Source organism: Eschrichtius robustus, chromosome 20, assembly GCF_028021215.1.
Source record: "Eschrichtius robustus isolate mEscRob2 chromosome 20, mEscRob2.pri, whole genome shotgun sequence".
Classification (NCBI taxonomy): domain Eukaryota; kingdom Metazoa; phylum Chordata; class Mammalia; order Artiodactyla; family Eschrichtiidae; genus Eschrichtius; species Eschrichtius robustus.
This window is the reverse complement of record NC_090843.1, coordinates 43,474,156-43,499,086: the sequence shown is the minus strand read 5'-3', so window position 1 is coordinate 43,499,086 and position 24,931 is coordinate 43,474,156. Positions and strand designations below refer to the sequence as shown.

The 24,931-nt window shown below is 40.4% G+C and overlaps 1 protein-coding gene across 3 annotated transcripts in view; it reads left to right on the top strand.

Moving 5' to 3' along the window:
* Positions 1-24,931, top strand: part of BCAS3 (BCAS3 microtubule associated cell migration factor) — a 568,366-nt gene that overhangs the window by 442,470 nt on the left and 100,965 nt on the right. The window lies entirely within an intron of this gene.

The window sequence follows — 24,931 nt, the reverse complement described above, 5'->3', positions numbered from 1 at the left end:
GGATATATCAGGATTTATTTTGCCAGTTCTTTAGGAGATAGTGTCTTTAGAAGACAAATAAGTAGGTTTTCAACACGTTAAAAAAAGCAAAAAAAAAAAAAAAAACTAAGGAAAGTCCATTCAGTCTGTGGAGATAACATCGGCAAAGGCATCAGTTTGAAAACAGCGTGACTAGAAGTTAGCAAAAATGTGTCATAAAAGAATAACAATAGGTAAAATTCAGATTTTTACTTTATTATTAAAATTGCCTGATGCTCACAGACTTCATGTATTCTACATTTTACAAAATGGGATATACAGGGAAGGAGCAATGTTTTTTAAGACTTAACTGAAACTCCATAGTATTTGTGATTTCACTATTCATCCTCCTAAACGCAGTGTAATAGACTGTAATTTTAGGCAGCATTTAAGCAAATATTACTGATAAATCAATAAAGTTGCTTATTTTATATATATATATATATATATTTATTTTATTTTTTTTTGGCTGCATTGGGTCTTCGTTGCTGCTGTGGGCTTTCTCTAGTTGTGGCGAGCTGGGGCTTACTCTTCATTGCGGTGCACAGGTTTCTCATTGCAGTGGCTTCTCTTGATGCGGAGTACGGGCTCTAGGCGCACGGGCTTCAGTAGTTGTGGCTCGTGGGCTCTAGAGCGCAGGCTCAGTAGTTGCGGTGCGTGGGCTTAATTGCTCCGCGGCATGTGGGATCTTCCTGGACCAGGGATCGAACCCGTGTCCACTGCATTGGCAGGTGGATTCTTAACCACTGCACCACCAGGGAAGTCCTAAAGTTGCTTATTTTAAAAGATGAAAAAGTTGTTTCCATATTATCTGACGTCAATCAGTTTTTCTCTCTGGTCGAAATTTTATATGTAAAATTCGTAGAATAAGGCAAAGTCATAAATGCTTTGGACCTTGACTGCCAAAGTCGGCCCTGTACTACCATAAAATTACTTTTATATGTAAAAGTCGTAGAAGTCCTCTGCCTACTCTTCAGTGGTTTCAGATGGTAGGCTTTAACGTAACAACTATGAGATGTTGGGCTATCATAAAAACCAGTTCCTCAGGGAACACCTAAATTTAGTACTTCTTTTTAATGGTAGTGAAAGTCTCATTGAAAGAAAAAACAACAGGAGATTGTTAGGTACCTCTTACTGCCTAGTCCTGAGGGATATGGAGCTGATGGGACACCTCTTTAGGTCTAGAGACCTGTTCTTTGTGGACTCAATGTAATGTCAAAGCTGGAAGGCTTCCTCCTCTGACATGTAAAAAAACCTGACACTCTGAAGGTTCAAGTGATCTATGTACAGCGATTGACAGGGCTGACACTTACAATCCCAGCCTTCTAGCACCTGGATTTGGCCTTCCTTACATACTGATCAAGGATTGTTTTCTGTCCTGGGAGAACCCTGGACCTATCATGACCCCAGACCTGGTCTAAGGTGGCATTCTAGAGATGGTTGAGTTAGGAATAGGTCTAAAGTAGGTTGAAATTGGTCCCTGGGTCTCTCCCTCCACTTCCAAAACTGTCTAAGGATTTTGAGGAGGCCCAGCCGTCAGAGGGTACACTAGGGGTAGTATTGTATATCCAGTAAGATTTTGGACATGACCTACCTGGCATGGCCTCATTGGAGATTGAATACCTGAATTATACCAGCTGTTGCAGGTGAGCTCTCTTGGTTGGCAAGAGAATTTCCTTTTCTTTTTTAATGCAAATCATGCTTTCGTTTTAATATAATATCGACCATTCAGCCTTGACATGATTTAAAATGAATGTGGCTAGTTTTGCCTTTGAATATGTGTGTAGAATAACTTAATTGACAAGCAGTCATGAAGTTCTCCTTGAGGCTGATGTTATCCCATCATTCAGAGACCCATTTTGGTTAATTTGTTTTTTCATATAGTTTCTGGTGGGAAAAATGCATTGCTTTCCTACTGAAATTAACTTGATTGAAATGTCTTAGACCTTGTCATTTTCCAGCAGCTCAAGAGGTTATTTCCCAAGTGTTTAATTTTTTAAGTACAGTGTATATTAATTTAACTGCTACTTTCTGACATTCATCATTCCATGAAAAATTATCAACTGCATGCATTGAACAGATTTTTATTTACATTCCAAATTCCCATTCACTGTAGGGTTTATTTAACTTTGAAGATATCGTGCAAATTTGATAAAGATGAGGTTTTTAAAAACTTGTACCATTTATTGATTTGCTAAATATAATTTTCACATTTTCTTTAAAGTATTCTATAATATATCTTTCAGAAGGAAACACTTAAAGAGTAATGCAATCTACAGGAACTGTTCAATCAGAAATAATGAGTGGAGAGGTCACTTGTCAAGAACATATTTTTTGAAATACTTACATTTAAGGGTTTCCAGTCTTCGAGGTAAAAAGTTCTGCCGTAAAAAATATGGACTGCATCGGGCTTCTGAATTCTGTACAACATGTCACGATTTTTGCTCCTGGGCTAAAGTTAGAAAGTAAAATAAAATGTTCTTTGTCCATTTAGTTATCCTTGACTCTGTGAAGTTCTCCAAAGTAATTACTGGTGACCACAATACCACCTACCAGCAAGAACAGCATTGACCCTGTGCCAGCTGCCTTATTGCTGACCACAGCTGCTCTTGACTAGAGCAGATGTTTCTCCTTTTGCCTTGCCAGTAAAATTTTATTGAGCAGTTTTGCACATAGAGAGCAGTATACTCTGCCTGAAGAGCGGCCAGAGATCTTAGCCACCTTGTACAATAAGGTCAGATTTCTCCTCTCCACCATGAGGTCCCCACTCCTAGGTTCTGTGCATCCTACTTCCCAGGCCTCGGGACTTGTAAACTGCAGTCCTCTTGGGTTTGCTTCCCTACCCACCCATGTAATTTTCCCAAAGAAAATAATGTTGGAAGAGCAACCACACTTGTGGTTGCAACTTGCTGCTTTAAAAGGCTGTCACATTAGAACTTTGCTTCTACCAGTTGTGGGTTAGCAAAAAGGAGTTAGGGTACTTTGTTGGGATGTTTTGTTAGGATGCTTTTCTGAATTTTTCCACATCTCTTCGGTTTGGATGTTGACTTGGAAATCTCTTTTGAATTAGCTAGCTTCTTTTGGAGAGTTTTCTGCCTTCCTGAGCACTTCTTGAATCCTTGCCCCATGAAGGCAGCCAAGGGAACTTCTTCTGATTGTACGTATCAAGGATGGCACCCTGTTTGAGTCTGAAAGTTGAAGCACTTTAAAGGCCTGTATTTTGCTTTGGATGATTTAATACAGTTTCCCTGTGTTCCTTGTCCAGAGGTAAAGGAATAGATTTTTGAGTTGAAGCTGATACTACTTTTTTTTTTTTAATGGAAATCTAAAGGACCACTCCCTGTAATGATTCCAGCCTATTTCCCAGGACCTTTTAAAGAAATCAACTCATAAAGATAATGGCAATTGAGATTGTAAGCCCCAGCTTGGCATGAATTCCCACAGAGCCTTGGGCCTAGGGAGGACAGGTAAGACATAAGATCAGAGGGTAAAGGCCATATGGTGAGAATTTGCCTGCCTTGTGCTTTTTTAACAGGAAGTGGCCCTGACCTGAGTCCCTCAATGTTCATTCCAGGAGTGTGTCATTGTGGAAATTTATCTAGCCAGCTCTGTGGGCAGATGACCAATTCTGATAGCCTGATTTTAAGGCTCCTAACACATATGATACCAGGACTTCATTGAATATTCTATTTAGTCCATATTAGGATACATAGGTCAAGGTGAGTGATTACTTTTAGATCTACAGGTCAGGAAGTTTGAAGCACATTTAATGCTTTAAACTACTTGGAGTAGTTTAAAGTAGTAGCATATTCTCAAATACTTGTAACACAAAACTTGATTCTTCTTTGATCTTAAAAAGAGGAGCTTTTGTATATTCTTTTGCTACTTTCTCTGCTACTCCTGTAAAAATTTATTTTTAAAATAAGAGCCTTGAAAGCAATATCAGCACTGCTAGACTGGGTATTTGGCACAGGACTCGGGCTTTTTTTTTTTTTTCATGTTCCCAGAGCAGAGCACTCTTTAAACTAGGATGAGAAAGTTAATTTTAATCCTCCAAAGGCTTATTTGCTAGCACAAAAGGTCATGAAACACACCCAAAAACTATATTGCTGAGATCTTAAGGAGAGAGATCTCGGCAGCAGAGATGGACTCCAGTATCCCAACATAGAATTATGTCCCTGGCTGAAGAAACAGTTTGTTTTAGACTTCCCCGTCGGTCCAGTGGTTAAGACTCAGCGCTTCCATTGCGGGGGGCACGGGTTCGATCCCCTGGTCGGGGAACTAAGATCCCGCATGCCTCATGGCACGGCGAAAAAAAAACAAACAAAAAAAGCCAGTTTGTTTTAGGAGCACCAATTAATGCAAAAATGACTGAATGGACGGGCTTTCCCTCAACCTGTCTAAGGGAAACTCTTGGTTTCACATTGTTTCATCCCAGAAGAGAATTCTTCAGAAGTGGTTATAAAATGGTGGTAGAAGAAGTTATTTCCAAGGATGTTTAAGTAGCTGTTCTCTGTCCAATCTTTTTATAATTATAACCACTTGATCTATGATCTGTCAAAAGAGAGAAAGACTTGCCATATCTAGCTGGTAGACCCCAAGAGTATGAAAATAGGATGACCCAATTTTTCAGAGCTTTCTTTTGAGCTGATTTTTTTGGGTTATTAAAATGTCACCTGCCCCAAAGATTAAGAATCAGAAATTGGGGACTTCCTTGGTGGCACAGTGGTTAAGAATCCGCCTGCCAATGCAGGGGACATGGGTCCGAGCCCTGGTCCAGGAAGATCCCACATGCCGCGGGGCAACTAAGCCTGTGTGCCACAACTACTGAGCCTGCGCTCTAGAGCCTGCGAGCCACAACTACTGAGCCCGCATGCCACAACTACTGAAGCCCGCGCGCCTAGAGCCCGTGCTCCGCAACAAGAGAAGCCACCGCAATGAGAAGCCTGAGCACTGCAATGAAGAGTAGCCCTCGCTCACTGCAACTAGAGAAAGCCCGCACACGGCAACAAAGACCCAACGCAGACAAAAAAAAAAAAATTTCAGTTTTGATACATTTATAAACAACTGCTCCTTCACATTGTGGATTCTGACACATTATGAAAATCGGGCCTGCTGAGCCATTGCAAGAATTCTCAATATATTGTGCAAGTTTTGATGGCAAGGGAACTGAGAGGAAGGCTTGTTTTTCATAAAAAAAAAAAAAATTGCTTTAGAAACTAAGGTTGTAACTGAGCACTGCTCTGTACTGTATCAAGCCATAATATCCAGTGAGTCATGAAGACATTAGGGAAACACTGGAGACATCATAAGAAACATTTGAGTTAATGTTTGAGATAAGGAAGATGACTATCTCTGAAAAGAAACTGAAATTAAAGGGCACATGGTCCCATTTTCAGATGACTAAAGGGAATTCCTTCCAGTGATGCTTCCTTTACTCACCGGTGGTCATCCTGTAGGTGGTGAAGAGCCAGATAGAGAACTAGAAACCAGGTTTCTAAGCTCCCGTAGGCCATGAGACCTTGGGTAAATAACTTGCCCGTGTTGGCTTCAGTTCCTCACCTGAAAATGAGTGATGGACTACATCATCTCCATGGATCCTTCTGGTCGAAGCAGTCTCTATAAGTCTGGTTTTTGAACATTGTGTTATATTAGATGTTCCTGGAAAGGTTTTATCATTTGTGACTACCACTGTGGTGCTTTGTGTCACTGGGAGTACTTAATACTCGGACCACTCAAGAGACAGTTTCCTCCTGGCCAGGAATCCAGATGGCCAAATGCCCCCATCCCCCGGCCCTGCCCCAAGAAACCCTTAGCTCAGAAAGGTCATTTCATTTCCTGTGAGCCTGTGATTCAGGTTTATATCACTGGTCCAAGAGCTGGGCACCATTTGTCCATCTGGAGGGTGGGACAATGGAGACCTCAGCCCCTCAGACTCTGTCAAGTGACCCAGCCTTCCAGGGAGTTGTCAGCCTGGTGACAAGCTGGTGGAGAGCCCAATCCTCTGTTAACTTCAGGCCTAATTCTAATGAATTTGGGATTCCTTGCTGAAAAGCAAACTGGATCTTGGTATGTCCAAGACTCTGCCCTTGAAACCTCTGGGCTGATAACTGATATGTTAGTCTCTTGGGACAGGGCTGTACAGTTGAGAAAAGTAGCAAGAGCATCAGATCTCCGTGGGTCATCTGGCCCCCGTAAAAAAGCAATAGCAAACTGGGAAAAGGCTAGACTGCACGGTTCCCAGCTATACTGGATTATTAGACAAAGCCTCCCACTCCATCTTTGTTTATAGAACTCATTTTCAAGAACAAGTGTTTTATAGTGAGGTGGAGGTTGTTAAGAAGCTATTTATAATGGAAGATCTCAAATATGTGAGCCCTCTATCAAGCTTGATCTAAAGGAACTTTGCATGGGTGGCAGTTTAGGAGAAAAAGGGAGAAAAGGATAAGGAGAAAAAACTAATAAAAATAGCTGAGATCACTCAACAGTTATCAAGAAACAGATACTACAGTTTTATAACACTAAGTACTAAAAGTATATGCACTCTTAAAAGGCAATTAAAACGTATGCTCTGAAACTATAAAACATTTTCTTTTCATCTGCAACATAGAGGGCAGATTACAACACATTAATAACGTTTTGTTTAGAGTTCAGTTTCTGATGGTTTCCAAATGTAGTCTGTGTAGATTAACCAGAAGGAGTCCAGTTCCCTTTTTTAAGAGCGCTTGTAAAGGAAAGCAATGTGGTAAGATTGTTATGAAAAGAGAGTGTATTTAGGAAATAGCACTTAGCAGGGTCTCTCTGAATGGCTGCCAGGTCAGGAAGCTGAAGTGCAAGGCTTGGCCCTTGTTCAGCCCCCCCAGTTCCAGCTCCTTGACCACACAGTACGTCAGGAACATGTCACAGGCCAGCCAGGAAGACTCGGCCCCGCCCATGGGCCAGCTTGGCACGGCTGCTTTCACATAACCCAGGGCTCCAGAGGGGCCAGAGGCAGGCATTCCAGGGCCACGGGAACATGCAATTTTTTAAAATAGAAATGAAGAACTTAAAAAAAAAAAAAGCCTGGGAATCAAACAGATGCTGAGTCCTTATGGAACATGGTCCCTCATGGAGAATGTCAGAGCTGAAAAGGGCCTTAAAGGTTATCTCATCCTCTGCCCTTGTCTTACAGACAAGGAAATTGACTTGGCTTAACTGCAGTGGCAGAGTCAACATGCAACCCGTAGCTCCCAGTTCTCAGTCGGCTAAACCCACTGGCTCCACCTCAGTGGGCTAAGTCTTCTCCCTTGGGACCTCTGTCCTGTCCTTAGCATTCTGCGGTGCTGTGTAGGAGCCCGGTGGACCCCCTCCCCCTTGGATCTTGGCAATTCAATGATTTGTTGCTGTATCATTTGCTCCTGCTACTTGCCCTAACTGCTCTGTGCCTCAGCCTCAGTTTCTTCATCTGCAAAATGGAGATAATATCAGGGTTAATTCGTCACAGAGTTGTTACAAGGATTGACTGAGTAAATAGATGTGACGTTTCTAGTGCCTGGCCCTTAATAAGATCTCAATAATGTTAGCTGTTATTATCATTAATAATAGCATTGATTGGCCTTATTATCAATACTATCATTGTGATGTCATTGTTACCACTGTTGTTTCGACAGTTGCTAAATCAACAGTCACCCTCAGGAATTTGGGCCTGGGGGCGGTGGGACATGAGCTGTATCACTAGGAGGCTGTCAGACCCAGGATTGAGGGGTCATGAATACCTCTGGGCTGGTGCTTCATGAAGTCCTACCATCAGATTCCAGCTGAGGAGCAGAGGTTTAGAAGTGGGTTGTTGTTTTTTTCTTTGATTGTTGTTGATGTTTGTTTTTGTTTTGCATTTTTAACTTTGTTATGTACTTTCAGTTGAAAGGGACTTTGGGGATGATTGAGTGATTATATATTACAGTTCAGTCTCCTCAATTTACATGTGGGAAAACTGAGGCTCAGAGAGATAAAATTTGCCTTATGTTTTGCTGCCCTAACTTCACAATTGCCTGGAGCTCTTGTCTTATTTATATATAAAAGAAAGACTGGAGGAGAAAGAGCCTAAGGATAATACCCACAAGACCTCAATCCTTTAGCTTTTCTTCTACATTAGGCCCACTGGGACCCTATTAAAACGCCAGTTGTGACCTTATTCCTTAGCACAGAGACAACCCTAAAGAAAAATTCAAGAGAGCCAACCCCTTCCTTAGGTATTAGAGAACAATCCCTATAAAAATTAAGTGGATTTTTTTTGGGGGGGGGGGGTGTTTTGCTTTGTTTTTTGTGCTTCATGCTTTTATTTTTTGGATGTTTGTTTTTTATTTAAAGCCTTGAAGAGACTTAACCCTGTTGGGCTGCTACTGCCTCACCCCAAGCAGTGTCTTTTGAGGCCTCATGTGGTACTACCTGAAAGAAGACTTACTTTCTCAGTTGCTTTAAAAACTGTGAGAAGCACATTTCTTTGCTTAACATAGGCTCACTGGTTTAAAAAGTAAAATTACTTTCTTAGTTTATGCATCAATTGTCTTTTCCTTGAGCTTTCTTTTTCATATAAATTTTATTTATTTATTTTTGGCAGCATTGGGCCTTTGTTGCTGCGCGTGGGCTTTCTCTAGTTGCCGCGAGCGGGGGCTACTCTTCCTTGTGGTGCGCGGGCTTCTCATTGTGGTAGCTTCTCTTGTTGCGGAGCACAGGCTCTAGAGCACAGGCTCAGTAGCTGTGGCACGTGGACTTAGTTGCTCTGCGGCATGTGGGACCTTCCCGGACCAGGGCTCGAACCCTTGTCCCCTGCATTGGCAGGCGGATTCTTAAACACTGCACCACCAGGGAAGCCCTCCTTGAGCTTTTATCTCTCCTAAGCCCTAGTGTCAAATCGGTTTTCCTGTTTTTCTAAAATGATTGACCAAGTAGTTGGTAAGATTAGAAAATTTAACTACACTGCTTTAAATAGCAGGTAAGTATAGTATTTGATTGCTGGAAAGGTCTTGCATACTTACCAACAACAATACTACAACAACACTGATTATTATTTACCTAGAAAAATCAACCATAAATTCATCCCAACTCTCAATAAGAATATTTTAGCTTTTCCCTTTTAAGATTTTAAGCTCTGGGATTGCCTGGCTACATTGAAACACCTGGTACCTTCCTCTTTGGGACTCTTTTTGGTTTCATTAATCTAAATTTGTTCTGAAGGCACTGAAGCAGCTTTTCTAAGAGCTGTAATTGTCACAGAAAGAGCACAAAGACTTATTGAAGTTTCAGATTTTGCTCTGTTTGGAGCTACCAGAGATTGGAACCGATTCTCCATCCTCATCTCTGCCCCAGAGTTGGATGAAAATATCAAAGCTTTCCCTTCTCTGATGCTTGTCGAACATACCCTTCCCAGCAGCTAATCACGTTTCTAGTTTTCCAAAGAGCAAAACCAAATGTCAAGAGGTGACTCTTCATCTCAAGGTCATCTGACAAGGTAAGAAGAGAGCTTGGATGAGTGCGCCCAAGTTTCTTTCCCTTATAGCCTCCAAAAGACATCCATGATACACTTTCTTTAGTTTCCACATCCCACTTTCCTACATTTCTTCTTAGTTTGGCAATGTCTGGAAAGCATCGTGGGAAACTGGTGGTGACTTCCAGTGGTCAGAGATTTTGAAGATCATCAGCACCCATAAGCCTTGCCATCCTTCTCTAGAACCCCAGTGGGCACATCATTGCACCCTGTGGTGTGAGTGAGGGCCCTGGAATCAGAGTAGACTTGACTTTGTGCTTCTTGGTAGTTGGCTTAAGTGCCAACTGCATGTATTGAGTGAAGCTTTTCCATCAGAATGATCATTTTTTGGAAGACTTTTCTAAACACTTTTTTGCTTGACCACACCGTGTGTAGAGTTTTGGGACTACACATTTGCTGATTGAGCTGCTCATGTGGAGGACCTTACCACAGCTTTCTTTCCCTGAGCTATTTATAGTAAAGTCCTGGCAATTTGTTTATACGTTCAGTGAATAACACCTAATAAAATAATAAATGGATGGCATTTGACTCTGAGGAATTTGGGGGCCTTGCTAGTTTCCTTGCCAAGCTACTTACATGCAACTTTGGTTCTAGACTTGAGGGATGGGAGATGCCACATTATCCATTTTCCCCTGAAAATTGAGTCTGATCAAACCAGAAGCTTATTTTCTGAAACTCCAAGTCACAAGTATATCATATTTATTTTCTGACTTTAATCTTTACTTTTTACACTTAGTAAAATGTTTCCCGCCCATTGTCAACCTCTACTCATAGTCATAGGCTAAACGGGCTAATGACTCATTATATAATTGAGGCTTCTTTTTTAACATGGAAGTGCTGTGTTTCAAAGTGTCTTCGAAGTGACCCTGAGCTGGACCAGACGACATGGGGTCATTAAGCCTTCTTTCTTCAAGCCAAGTGGTAGTTTCTTTTTTCATGATTTCTTTAAATAGAATGTCTTTGTCCATGGAGTGCTATGCATTTGAGGTTGATGCCCACTTCTTGCCTTTAAAACCATTGAGTCTGGGGCCTGGAGAGAGATGAGTAGGATACAAAGGTAAACAAGAGACAGAGCCATACAAGAATAACCATTACAAAAGGGACTCTTCTCAATTCTCTGTAATGACCTATATGGGAAAAGAATCTAAAAAAACAGTATATGTGTAACTGATTCACTTTGCTGTACAGTAGAAACTAACACAACATTTTAAATCAACTATACTCCAATTAAAAAAAAAAGAAAAAGAAAAAGAAATGTTAAAGAGAAAAAAAAGGGACCTAAGGGTTTTAGGGTTGTTTGTATCCTGTGGCACAGGAACCCAAGGTAATTTCCTCAGCCTTAAACCCAACCCCCAACCGCTACAGATGGTCTTTGTTTTTGTTTTTGTTTTAATAAATTTATTTATTTTACTTATTTATTTTTGGCTGTGTAGGGTCTTCGTTGCTGCGAGCAGGCTTTCTCTAGTTGCGGCAAGCGGGGGCTACTCTTTGTTGTGGTGCACGGGCTTCTCATTGCAGTGGCTTCTTTTGTTGCAGAGCACAGGGTCTAGGTGCGTGGGCTTCAGTAGTTGTGGCACGTGGGCTCAGTAGTTGTGCCGCACGAGCTTAGTTGCTCTGTGCCATGTGGGATCTTCCCAGACCGGGGCTCGAACCCATGTCCCCTGCATTGGCAGGCGGATTCTTAACCACTGTGCCACCAGGGAAACCCCTGCAGGTGGTCTTTGAACAGCCTACAAGTAAGGGGTGGGCCTTATAACCAGAGTTATGTGTGTCTTTGAACCATTTCTGGGGGTGAACTCAAATTCTGTTTAGGTATTTTCTCTACCAAATCAAGAATTTTGGATTTTTAAAAATTTTACGTTATGCTTTAGTTATAGAGCATTTCCCCCTTTTAAATCTAAACCTGTGAGATGCATGTTGTCATCCCCATTTTGCCGATAAGGCTTAGAGAAAGAAACTCATCTAAAATCACATTGCTAATAAAGGCCAGAACCCTGGCCTTCAACCCATGTCCTCAGTCATTCCTTCAAGAAAACTTTTTACCAAGTTACCTTCCTTTGAATGGAAGACTTCAGTGGCCCCAGGAGAGTCTTTATGTATCCCCAAATAGCAAATAGTTTGATCATGTCAAAATATTTTTCCCCTCAAAAACTTTACTGAGTGTTGTCACCTTCAAATAATAGAAATCCAGATTCATTAATTTCTCTTTTAAGGTAACACAGTGTAGTGGGGGGAGCATGGAATTGGGGAGCAATCAAATAATTCAAAAATATGACTGTCCTGCCATAAATGTGGGACTTTCACTTAGCCTGTTTCTTCTTCTATACAAATGTGAATAGCAAACCACCTCAAAGGAGTCTAGATGAATCTAGATGAAATGACAGCACAGTGCCTCATATTGACAATGATAAACTGGAGTCTCCCTTCCCATTTTCACTTTGGTTCAAACCGATCTTTTCTACCTGACCTCCTGCTCCTTGCTTAGATGAACCCTTTGCTTGTGCCGAATTTAATTAATGGGTTGGCCGAAAAGTTCATATGAACTTTCTGGCCAACCCAATATTTATCATCTCTTGAGCATGCCTTCCACCTTGCCACCTTCATATTTTTGTGCACATTGTCTCCTTCCTCTGAAAAGCCCTTCTGTCATCAGTGTCCCTTTGTACACGCCTATAGAAGTTCTACTCATCTTTCCAATTTTAGATCAAATACCATTCCTCCTCGTAGCCTTTTCTGCTGCTCACCCTTTCTGCCATGATTTTCTAAACAGGGGATTTATTGATAATAATTTTAGTTGGCTCATCTAATGTAACGAGGACTGGTATACACTCTCTTTAGTTTATTTGGGAAGCCAAGTGTTACTCTGTGGGAGAATCACAGAACACTAGCTGAGTATTAACTGACTCTTCCGTCCCCTTCCAGCATATGGATTTGTATTCGTAATTCCCTCTAGATAAGATTTTACCGTCCCTCTTAATTTTATTAATCCATTCTAAACTGACAGATGTTGCAGCAAGCCTTGAGCTCTTGGGGATTCTTATTTCATTTCTGATTAAAGGATGTTTCCTTCTTAAACCCAAGGGTCTAAGTATACACTGCCCTTCTCTCCTAAACAGCTTATTTGAATGTCAGAAGTAACCCTGTTATTCTCTATCGGATACTGAAGAAGATTTCTGGTAGCTGAGCCCCTTCTAAAATGTTTCTTTCTAGCAGACAGAAGAGTGGTATGGGGGTAGATTAGCAGTAGTACCTTGGTACTTTGTAGTTGCTTAGTTAACAGTAGTACGATCTTTACTTTTTATTTACATTGGAAGAGGCTGGAGGCAGTAAGCAGAACTCACAGAACTAATCTGTGTTAATATCTCTTCTTCTCAAGGGCACGTAGAATTTGAGAACACTGAAATTCAGCCAGATAACGACCCAGAGTTATGGTCAGTGTTCCGGTATGGTTTGTGCTTTGCTCTGACTTTAATAGCATAGCCGTTGTCAGTTCCTATCCACAGAAGCTGAGAACATCAGATCATCTGTTTAACTCTGGAGACGCTGAGGGTGGCCGAAGTCGTGGTCCATCCTTAGGCTGCTGGCTAGTGTGTGAACTGCTGCTCCAGAAGACAAGTTGTCAGCGTAAGAATTTTAATGAAGCCATCTAAGTTTTCTACCCATGGGAGCTGGTTCTCTTGTTTAGTTCCCTTTCATCAGCCTACCAGCAAGAAGAGGCTCATGTTCTTTCCCAGGGCACCAGTCCTGGAGCAGGCAGCTGTCCATTACTGGCCCGGGACAATCATACTGGAGATCTCCCTGACACCAGACACTGGCTATCACTTCTGCTCTCCTGTTGGCTGATCCCCACGTGCTCTTAGGGGCACCTGAGGTCATCTTTTTCCTTAGGAGGTGTCGCTCTGTGCCATCTTTACTGTAGATAACTGTGGATTTGCCGTCTATCACTTTGGATTGGCAGTAGCTACCGTTTATTGAACTGTGTGACTTAAGCACTGGGCAGGTTGCTTAACCTTGATTGTCACGAGTCCCCCAAACAACCTTTTAAGGAAGGTATCATTACACCCATTTTACAGATACGTATTGGGGAAGTTAGGTAACTCGGTCAAATTACTAAATGCAGAAGCCGAGACTTAACTTCAAAGCCCCATTTTTCCACTCTGTTTACAAAAAGCTCAAAATGCCCCTGAAACTCTGAAATCGCTGAGGCCTTTCACACTAACATTACCAGAAATTCCCGGGACGTTAATGTAGTGATCAGACTTGAATGTGTAGGGGCATTAGCCAATTCAAAAGCAGTAGATGTCCACCGTTTTGTAAGAAAACCCAGAGAAGCCCAAGTATACTAGAAAAATTCAAATTGAAAAGCTTAAGTAAAAATATTCCTTTGAAGGTCATCTATTTATACTGACACGAGGTCTATGGAAAATGAGGGAGCCAGCATCGTGTTTCTGAAATATGCAATTTTACAATGGGAACGTGTTATAAAACGCCCTGCCACTGTTGTTTGCCTTGGGATTTAGGGTGAGAGACATGAAGGCTGACAACTCTCTTCCTGTTGTAGGTCAGAGCTTCAAGGAACTCTGTAATCTTCCCACCAGCTTTCCTCTCTCCTGGAACTCACGGGTAAAATTAGATGCTGGCTGAACTTCAGTAGCTGAGTTTGAAAGCTTTCAGAGGCCCAGTCAGACAACTGCAGCAGACTGCTTTCTCACAGGACCATTTTGAGAGACGCTTTGTACAGACTAACATAGTTTGGTAAACTGATGAGCGTCTGACAATTCTGCCATAAAACACCGTTAATAACAGTGTCCATAGGAGCAGAAAAAAAAATTATCTTCGTGTGGTTAATCTCCTTGGAAACAGGATAAGGCTTTATCTTCCTTTTATCAATATGCTGCATCTGCCTCTTGATATTGCTTTACTATATGTATACTGTTAAAGTTTTGTTTTGTTTTTTAAAAAAACCCTCTATTTGAGTTGGAATTCTTTGATTATACACATTCTAATTGACTCTAGGAGGCAAACGTGGTGAACAGGGTATGGGAAGAAATCAGAATGAGAGCTCCCAAACCAGCATCAAACACATTTATCTAATTTGACACAATTTGCCTGGAAGTCATAGAAAGAGACTGAGGTGTCCCCGTTCAGAATATAAAGAGCCAGGGACTAAAACCAGACTGAAAAGGGCCAACCCATTAGGGAAGTACCTCCCTGGGGAGCGGGTGGGCAGAGGAAAGAGGTTAGATGGCAGTTATTAAACCTGGAATCGAGAATATGTTCAGAGAGGCTGCTACACGGGAAAATCCTCCTTCCTGGGCTCAGCTGGGCAGGGGACGGCTCAGGAAAAGGAGTTCTGCTTATTCTCTGCTGCAGGATGCTACCCTCTGACCCTTTATAAGTCAGCCTTGCTTGATTACTCCTTTTAATTCAAGACTCAAAACAGCTTGTAAAGTTTTTTTTTTTTATCATTCCTTTCCAGATTGTGTGGGCCACACTGTAGCATGGGCTTTTCTTTTGTCCACATCTGTTTTCCAACCTCATTACTCTTCTGTTATTACATTCATTAAAAAAGAGAGAGAGAGCTGTTTGTTTCTGTTTATTTCTTTTCTGCATGTTTTCCCCCCAGTTTCAAAAGCTAACATGGTAAATCATGTGATGTTTGGTGTGATCATCTCTGCAATTTCTAGTATATGAATTGATGGTGGCTTATACAGGAATTGGTTGGACCCTATTGTTTAAATTAGCTATACCCAAGCCAAGGCTCACAACTCACATAACACTATTTCAGTGTAGACTGCGACTGTCAAGGCTTCTCATTTCTATATTAGAATGTTACATCATATGCTCCAGGGCATATGGTAGTCACATGACTTTTTGGCTAATATGACTTATTTAATTTGAATATAATTATTTAAAGGCAAATGGAAGCTGGGAGGCATAGCTTTAGGATTTATGGTGGTTTTACTCAGTGAAGAGAGAGCTAAGAGAGATGAGACAAGGATGCCTATTAACACCGTTTCTATTCAGCATTGTATGGAAGTACTAGCCAATGCAATGAAGTAAGAACAAGCAATAAGAAATGTAAGATTTGGAAAGAAAGAGACATAGCTGACCTTATTTGCAGATGATAGGATTTGCTGCATAGAAAATCCAGGAGAATCAACGAACTATTAGAATTGTTGCTGGATACAGAAATTGATGGTGTTGCTACAGGCCAGCAATAACCAATTAAAGAAACAACCCTTTTTGCCAAAGCAGTGAAGCACAAAGAAGCTAGGAATAATCCTTAGAAAAGATATGCAGAATGTTTCTGGAAAATTTATAAAAGGAAATTGAAGGGATGAAAGAAGACCTAAATAAATGGGTATAACATGTTCATGGATAAGAAGACTCAGTATATAAAAGTCCATTATCCTCAAATTAACTGACAAATTAAATGAAATTTTAATCAAAGTCATAATAGATTTTAAATCAGTCAAAGGCCTGGCAGGAAACCAATGGCACACACCAGAGTCTTTACTGAAGAGAGGCAATGAAGGGCTTATTTACAAAGGTCTGGACAACGAAGAAACCAACAGAGGAAGGTGAAGCATCCTAAGCTATCAAAGGCAAGAAGTCTTTAGCATCCCTGTGCCTGAAACAGCAAGAGGTGGAGCAGTTGTCAGACCCCAGAGAGTGCTGTAACTGTAGATCTAGGAGAAATCTACCAGGCCTTGGGTAGAGGAACAGCCACTGCTAATTGGGCCCCGTGGCAAGAAAGCCAGTGGGGGAAAATACCTTGATCTGTTTTCCTTCTTGCTCTTCATTCTTCTGTCATTGACTCTCAGTGGCTGAATCCAGGATGAAGGGACCCAGTTGATGCTGTCCATCTGGAGGACAGCCTCATGGGGATGGAGCAAGGTGTGAAGGGTAGAAAGGGGATCTGAAGGAGCAATCAGAACATCCAGCACAGATTTCTTTCCATAAAAATTGTCAAGGTGTTGTTGAACTTCACGCGAAGACCAAAGGGTTGAAATCATAAAAGAACAATTTTGGAGAACAACAGACTATTATGATTTTCATTAGAATCTCAATTAATTTCTGTCCTACCAGATATTAAAATGTATTCTAAACTATAATAATTAAGGCAGAATGGTATCGTTACAGAGGCAAACAGTAGAACAGAATCCACATGTGTGTGGAAACTTGAAATATGATAGAGATACCACTACAAATCAGTGCTGTAAGATGCACTAGTCAGTCAGCTGTGCCAGGACAAATGGTTACCCATATAGGAAACATTTAGTACTTCATATTTGGATAGCAGAAATTAAAAAACTGACCAGAAGTGTTGGCAAGGATGTGGAAACTCATACACTGACGGTGGAAGTATGAATTGATGTAATCATTTTAGAAGGTAATGATTAGACTAGGCAATGTCTAGTAAAGTTGCATAGATTCTAGAGTCAAACTACTTCCTGTCTGTAAAGTAGAGATAATAACAGAATCCTCGTAAGGTTATTGTGAAAATTAAATGACTTAATATATATAAGCCACTTAGAACAATGTTTGGCACAAAATAAGCACTAAGTATCAGTTATTATCATTATTATTTCTAGGATCCTACAGTTCCATCCCGAGGTATGTAATCCAGGGAAAGTTCTGATTCATGTAAAAGAAGACTCCTACAATAATGTTCATTGCAGATGAGCAAAAGAATGGATCTTTTAAAAAATCATGATATGTTCATTATATAGAGTAAAAATGAATGAACTAAAGCTATATGTAGCAACATAGATAAATCTTAAAAACATGTTGGGGAAAAAAACACTGCAGAGGAATAAGAATAGTATGATACTGGGATAGAAGGAGAAATGGGACTGTGTTAAGGGACACAGAGATTTCAGCTATATCTGTAATATTTTATATCTTTTAAAACACTTTTAAAAATCTGAATCAAAAGGAGGGAGAGAGAGCTACATGGTGAGTTATGGTCAGGTTTTAAAAAATATAAAAGGGCTATTAGAAATACGATAGAAAGAAACCACCTTGTAGAGGGATCTAGTTTTTGGTGGCAGACAGCCCTGGGTTCCATTCCACATTTTTTTTGGTAAATTAGCTGTGTAACTTCGTAGAGCAACTTAACATTTGTTATTTTACTGGGCTATTTTGAGGATTAAATGAGGTACTGTATATAATATAGCATAGGACCTGATACATAATATTCAATAATTGTTCCATTCTTTTTCCTTTTGTACAAGGAAGAAAAATGTCCAATCAATATTTTCCTTGGAAAATATTCTAGACCAAATTTCTGCTTCCGTGGGCCTGGTTTCTACAATCTTTTCTTGGCTCAAATTCATGTTGACTTTAAGTAAGAATTGCCAAGTCATAACCAAACTTAGTGAAACAAGCTCATTTGATAAAGAAATGAACTTCAGAATCTCACTGCATAAAATCATCATTCTTTTTTTTTTTTTTTCCATCAAGTGGTATATTTCCCAGTGTTTGGGTGTGCGCTGCTGCCTTGAGCTTTATATAAAAAAGAGCAAATGACCATGGTCCTTCCCTTTATCCTAAAAAAACTTCGACTATATTCTTATAACATGCACTTGTGAACTTACACCTTCTCTTGCTAACTGAGCTGGAAAATAGTTATTCTTTCCCCCCATAACAGATAAGTGTCTTTTTCTTGTGAAAACCAGTATGGATACTAAACTGTTTCCCTTCCTCATCTCTAATGAATTGCTGTTTGATTATTGTTTTTATAAAGACATGAAATCCATTTGAAAGCCCATGTAGTCAACATCAGTTTCTACATGGGGGAAACTTGTCCTCACTTTCATTAAAATTTCTCTATTCTAGGCAGACCCCTTTTGATCATTAACAAGCAATTTGATGTTTTTCATATGAACACTTCTGTAACAACCAAGATAGTAAAATAGGGATTGTGCTTTGGAGTTGGACCTCATTTTTACTCTAGTATTTGGAGAGTTAGATATGACATTCAGTGCTAAAAATAGAAGCAGTGCAATAGGCAAAGGAGACAGATGGCTTTAAAAAGAGAGAGACAGAGAGACCTAAGCCTAAGTGGACAAAGAAAATGACCGGTGTGTGAATTTTGAAAGGAGATCTTCTCTGTTGCAGGCTTCTCACAAGGAGACTTGCTGTGAGCAATGCCATTTAAGGAAAGATTTAGGAAAGGAGAATTAGTTTCCAAAGGAAAGTGTGAGAAGCCCCTTGAGCTTGAATGATTTAACACTAAACTAAGACCTGGTATTTGAGAAGCTCTATCTAAGGCTGGAGAGAGAAAACAAGAGGCCTAGGAAAATTTTCCTGTCTGGTGTCCCCAGGGTTTACCAACATGACCTTGCATGTAGATGCTCATTTCTGAAACTGACATACTTGCTGCAACAAGTATGACTCATAACCCTTTGCACCTTCTGTCGTTATGGAGCCCATCCCTTGCCGTGTTAGAATTTTCTGTAATCGAAGCCTATTTAGTCTATTTTCTCCCACTTTGTAAACACCCTTTTTCCCATAGTTGCAAATGTCTCCACCATTATTTGTTTCAGTTTGTAAATTGCAGAAAGTCTAGAATAAACAGTGTCCTCACACACGCATATCGTCCATTGCCAGAGATTAACTATCTCCCGCCAGGGATGCATTCAAATGGGGACATTCCATATTTTCTTTATAAAGCCAGAATTCCAAGAGTAAGGTTCTTTTCTTCTTGTCTCGTCTCTACTAGGATAGGAAAGTTAGTTTTTAAATTTCCACTGTGGTTGGTAGCTTCAGAGATAATAAGTAGTGATGTCAAGGCTTTTATTTCTTTGGAAACTTAAACAAGAGATTGACCAGTCCCTCAAAAGTATTCAGGGGCCTGACCAACAGCTACAATGGTAGGAATTATCTTAGCCGTGGTTGGTGGGTGGGTGAGTGAGTGAGTGAATAAATGAATGAATGCCATGCTGCCAAAACGTATTATCCTTGGCAAGAAGCATGGGATGCCCACAGGCTTACAGTCTGATTCTGAGTTCAAAGAGGGAGGTGGCAAGGAGGTGAAACATGGAATTTTCCAGAGCGTAGCCAGGAAGGGTTATGTAAGAGAGGACTGCTTGGCCTGAAACATGACCACGGGGTTAAAAGACTGCTCCCCTTTGCTTTGTTCTCCTCTGTGTCCACGGACCTGTCCTACATAGGTCTGTGTATGCTCAGAGCTCACTGAAAACCCAATACCCCCAGCCCCCCAAAAAACTAGGTCATGTATCTCTTGAATATTTAATATCATGTCCTACATTTTGTGCCTGGAGAGAAACCGTTACTCACTTGTAGATGTCCCTCAGGCCGCAGATCTTTTGTCACTCACTCAGGAGTCAGCCTCCCCAGTCATTTATGACCTTGGGCACTGTTTACACCTTTACTTGTTCCATCCCTGCCTGTTCTGCATTTATTTATTCATTCATTCATTCAGTACTTTTCCTAACTAAAGGTAATCTTGACTACTCAGACATGAAAATGAATAAGCCATGAACTCTATCTTCAAGGTATATCCTCATTCTAGATGGAAAGACAGAATTATATAGTAAATGATAGCATCTCCACCACCAACCCTCTCCCCCCACCACATTTTAAAGTTTTCTTTTGCTTTCCCTTTACCAGATTCAAATTATTTTTGTGTGCGTGGTTAAAAAATATATATATATATATATAACATAAAATTTGCCATTTTAACCGTTAAAGTTTTTTCCCCTTTTTTCTTCGTTTTATTGAGATATCATTGACGTACAGCACTGTATAAGTGTAAGATATACAGCATAATGATTTGATTTACGTACCTCATGAAATTATTACCACAAGTTTAGTAAATATCCGTCATCTCATATGGATACAAAATAATAGAAAAACAAAAAAATCTTTTTTCCTTGTGATGAAAACTCAGAATTTACTCTCTTAACTTTCACATATAACATACAGCAGTGTTCACTATACTAATCATGTTATACGTTACATCCCCAGTACTTACTTATCTTATAACTGGAAGTTTGTACCTTTTGACCACCTTCATCCAATTTCCCCCCCAATTTAACTGTTTTTAAGTGTATAGTACAGTAGTATTGACTTTATGCATATTGTTGTACAACAGATCTCTGGAAATTTTCATCTTGCAAAACTGTAACTCTTTACCCATTGAACAACTCCCCATTTTCCCCTTATCCCCGGCCCCTGGTAACCACATTCTACTTTCTGTTTCCGAGTTTGACTGCTTTACCTACCTCACGTAAGTAAAATCACGCAGTATTTATCCTTTAAAAATTGTAATTTTTTTTTAATAGACAACTTTTCAGAGCCGTTTTAGGTTCACAGAAAAATTGAGTGGACAGTACAGAGAGCTCCCGTATACCCCAGTCCCGACAAACGTTCAACATCCCACACAGAGTGGTACTGTTTATAATAACATAAATAGGTTTTGATCATAGAAGCAGAACCACTGGTATAGAATAAGGGTCTCATTGTAGGGACCAGACCTTGTATGTCTATACAGTAGTAATGAGCAAATCGAAAATGAAACTAAGAAAACAATCCCACTTGTAATAGCACCGAAAAGATTAAAATATTTAGGAATAAATTTAACAAAGGAAGTATAAACTTTATACTCTGAAAACTACAAAGTGTTGAAAGAAATTACAGAAGGCCTAAGTAAATGGAAACACATCTTATGTTACTGATTGGAAGACAATGTTGTTAAGATGACAGTATTCCCCAAATTGATCTATGTATTCGACTAAGTCCCTTTAAAAATCCCAACTGATTGTGCAGAAATCAACAAGCTGGTCCTAAAATTCATATATAAATTCAAAGGATGCAGAATAGTCAAAACAATTTTGAAAAAGAAGAACAAAGTTATAGGCATCAACTTCCCAATTTCAGAATTTACTGCTAAGTTACAGTAATCAAAGCAGTGTAGTACTGGCATAAAGATAGACCCACAGATCAATGGAATAGAATTGAGAGCCTAGAAATAAACCCTCATTTATGGTCAACTGATTTTCAACAAGGGTGCCAAGACAATTCTTTGGGAAAAGAATAGTCTTTTCAACAGATGGTGATGGGACTGTTACAGGTTCACATTCAAAAGAATGAAGTTGTACCCCTACCTTATGTCATATACAAAACTTAACTCAAAATGGATCAAAGACTTAAATACAAGAGCTGAAGCCGTAAAACTCTTAGAAGACATTGGTGTAAATCTTTGTGACCTTGGATTAGGCAATGGTTTCTTAGATATGATACCAAAAGCAGAAACATAATAAAAAATAGATAAGCTGGACCTCATCAGAATTAAAAACTTTTGTGCTTTGAAGGACAATATCACAAAGTGAAAAGACAACCCACAGAATACGAGAAAATTTTTGCAAATCATATATCCAAAAAGGAACTTTTCTTTATACAATGTAAATAACTATTACAACTCGACAATAAAATGACAGATAACCCAATATAACAATGGGCAAAGGATCTGAATAGACAGGTCTCCAAAGAGGATATACAAATGGCCAATAATCATGTGAAAAGATGCTCAACATTATTAACCATCAGGGAAACACAACTCAAAACCACAATGAGGACTTCCCTGGTGGCACAGTGGTTAAGAATCCACCTGCCAATGCAGGGGACCCGGGTTCGATCCCTGGTCTGGGAAGAGCCCACATGCCTTGGAGCAACTAAGCCCCTGAGCCGCAACTACTGAGCCCGCATGCCACAACTACCAAGCCCACATGCCACAACTACTGAAGCCTGTGCGCCTAGAGCCCGTGCTCCACAAGAAGAGAAGCCACCGCAGTGAGAAGCCCGTGCACCACCACGAAGAGTAGCCCCCGCTCGCTGCTTGTAGAGAAAGTCCACACGCAGCAGCGAAGACCCAACACAGTCATAAATAAATAAATAAATAAATAAATAAATAAATAAATAAATAATTTTTTTAAAACCCACAGTGAGATACCACTCTGCAGCCACTAGCATGGCTGTAATCAAAAAGATAATAAGTGTTGATGAGGATGTAGAGAAATTGGAACTGCCCTTGGGAATGTAAAATGGCACAGCTTCTTTGGCAAACTATCTGGCAGTTCCTCAGATTTTTAAGCATAGAGTTGCCATATGATCCAGCAATATCACACCTAGGTAAAAGAGAATGAAATGAAAGAGAATGAAACCAACAGAAATGGAAATTTGTACACAAATGTTCATGGCAACACTAATCTCAAGTAGTAATTAATAATCATTAATAGCCAAGAAGTAGAAACAACTGTCTATCAACTGATTAATGGATATACCCAAAGTACTTGAAAGCAGGAACTCAAACAGATGCTTGTACACTATATTCACTATAGCTAAAGGAGGAAACAACCCAAGTGTCATGAACAGATTAATGGATAAACATAATGTAGTATGTCCATACAATGGGTTATTATTCAGCCATAAAAAAGAATGAAGTTCTTATCTATGCTACAACATAAATGAACCTTGAAAACATTTGTGACTGAAAGAAGCCAGTCACAAAGGACCACCAATTGTGTGGTTCCATTTATATGAGATGTCCAGAATAGGCCAATCTAGAGAGACAGAAAGTAGATTCCTTGTCGCCTGGGGCTAGGGGATGGGGAGTTTGGGAGGTGATGGCTAAGAGGTACAGGGTTTGTTTTTGAAGTAATTAAACTGTTCTAAAATAGATGGTTACACGTTCTATGAATATACTATCAGCTGTTGAATTGTACCCTTTAAATGGATAGAATGTATGGTAGGTGAATTATATCTCAGTAAAGCTGTGTTATTTTTAAAATGTGTGCAGCCTAGGACTGACACTCTTAACAGAACAGAAGCTCTTGCTTATTTCTTCTCTTTTTCTCATTGATTCCCTTTGTGGGCAGGTGTGTGAGCAGATGGGGAATTCCATTCCGTTCCTTATCATTTGGTTTCTTCTTGAATGGCAGCTTCTGCCTAGCCTGTCGTGGCTAACGATTCACTAGGCATTGTTTGTATGTTGCAGACTTCTCCCTGAGACCTTGCAGAGGATATTTTTAGCAAAAATTTGTGTCTAATGTTGATGTTGCCCAATGTCTCTTCACTTGTCCCCATCACTGCCATTGGGATAAGCACATGTTACATCCAGTCTTAATCCCTTGGAGGACACAGACTTGTTCAGTTTATCCTGGTATAGACCACAAACTATGTTTAAAATAGTGGGCCAAGCCATTGGGCTTCCATGGTGAGGTGGCCCTGATTCCTCTGCTTGAGTAAAAACAGCCGGCCAGGTAACCACAAGCCACATTGGACTTGGCTTCTTCAGACCGGCTGGATGTCTGAGACGGTGTGAGTTTTGCTAAACCACCTATGGCTCCCTCCTTCTCCCTCTCCCAGTCTCTCTCTATGTTAACGCTTTGTTTAGCTTAGCTCCAGAGCTCTGAGTACTTTTTTTTTTTTTTTTTAATTTTTATTTATTTATTTATTTTATTTATTTACTTATGGCTGTGTTGGGTCTTCGTTTCTGTGCGTGGGCTTTCTCTAGTTGCGGCAAGTGGGGGCCACTCTTCATCGCGGTGCGCAGGCCTCTCATTATCGCGGCCTCTCCTGTTGTAGAGCACAGGCTCCAGACGCGCAGGCTCAGTAGTTGTGGCTCACGGGCCTAGTTGCTCCGCGGCATGTGGGATCTTCCCAGACCAGGGCTCGAACCCGTGTTCCCTGCATTGGCAGGCAGATTCTCAACCACTGCGCCACCAGGGAAGCCCCTGAGTACTTTTTTTTTAGTTAAACGCTCACCCCTGGGATAATTCTCTCCCCACTGTCAGCAGAACTCAAGAAATCCTCCGTTTCACTGAAGAGTAGAGTTGTAAGGGATCTCAGAATTCTTATAGTCCAACCTCCTTACTTTACCCTGGAGCACCGTGGATGCCCAGAGAAAGGCAATTATAGTTTGTTAAAGTCCAGGAGGCTATTGGATGCCTCAGGATCCAGGGAGTGGTATAGGCAAAATAATTACTTCATAGCTTTTAATTGCCACAGCTTCAGCATGGAGGGGTCGTCACTGATTTCTTTTCAGAAGGGAATGTGAAGTAGTTGACCAGGTAGAAAGAACATCTAATTTGGATCAGGGGATCTAGGTTTGAGTCACAGGTCTGCCACTTAGATTTTGCATCTTGGGTGAGTGACTTAAATTTTTTGAGCTTCAGTGTACAGATCGGTATATCAGGAGGGCACTAAAATGGATTAAATGGATAACTAATAAGAACCTGCTGTATAAAAAAAAAAAAAAAAAAGTCCCTTCCTTGGAATGTGTTTGTAAAGATTTGATGAAATGATGGGTATAAAAGCTTCTTGTAACTTGAAAGGAAAGGTATATTCACGTGAAAATAC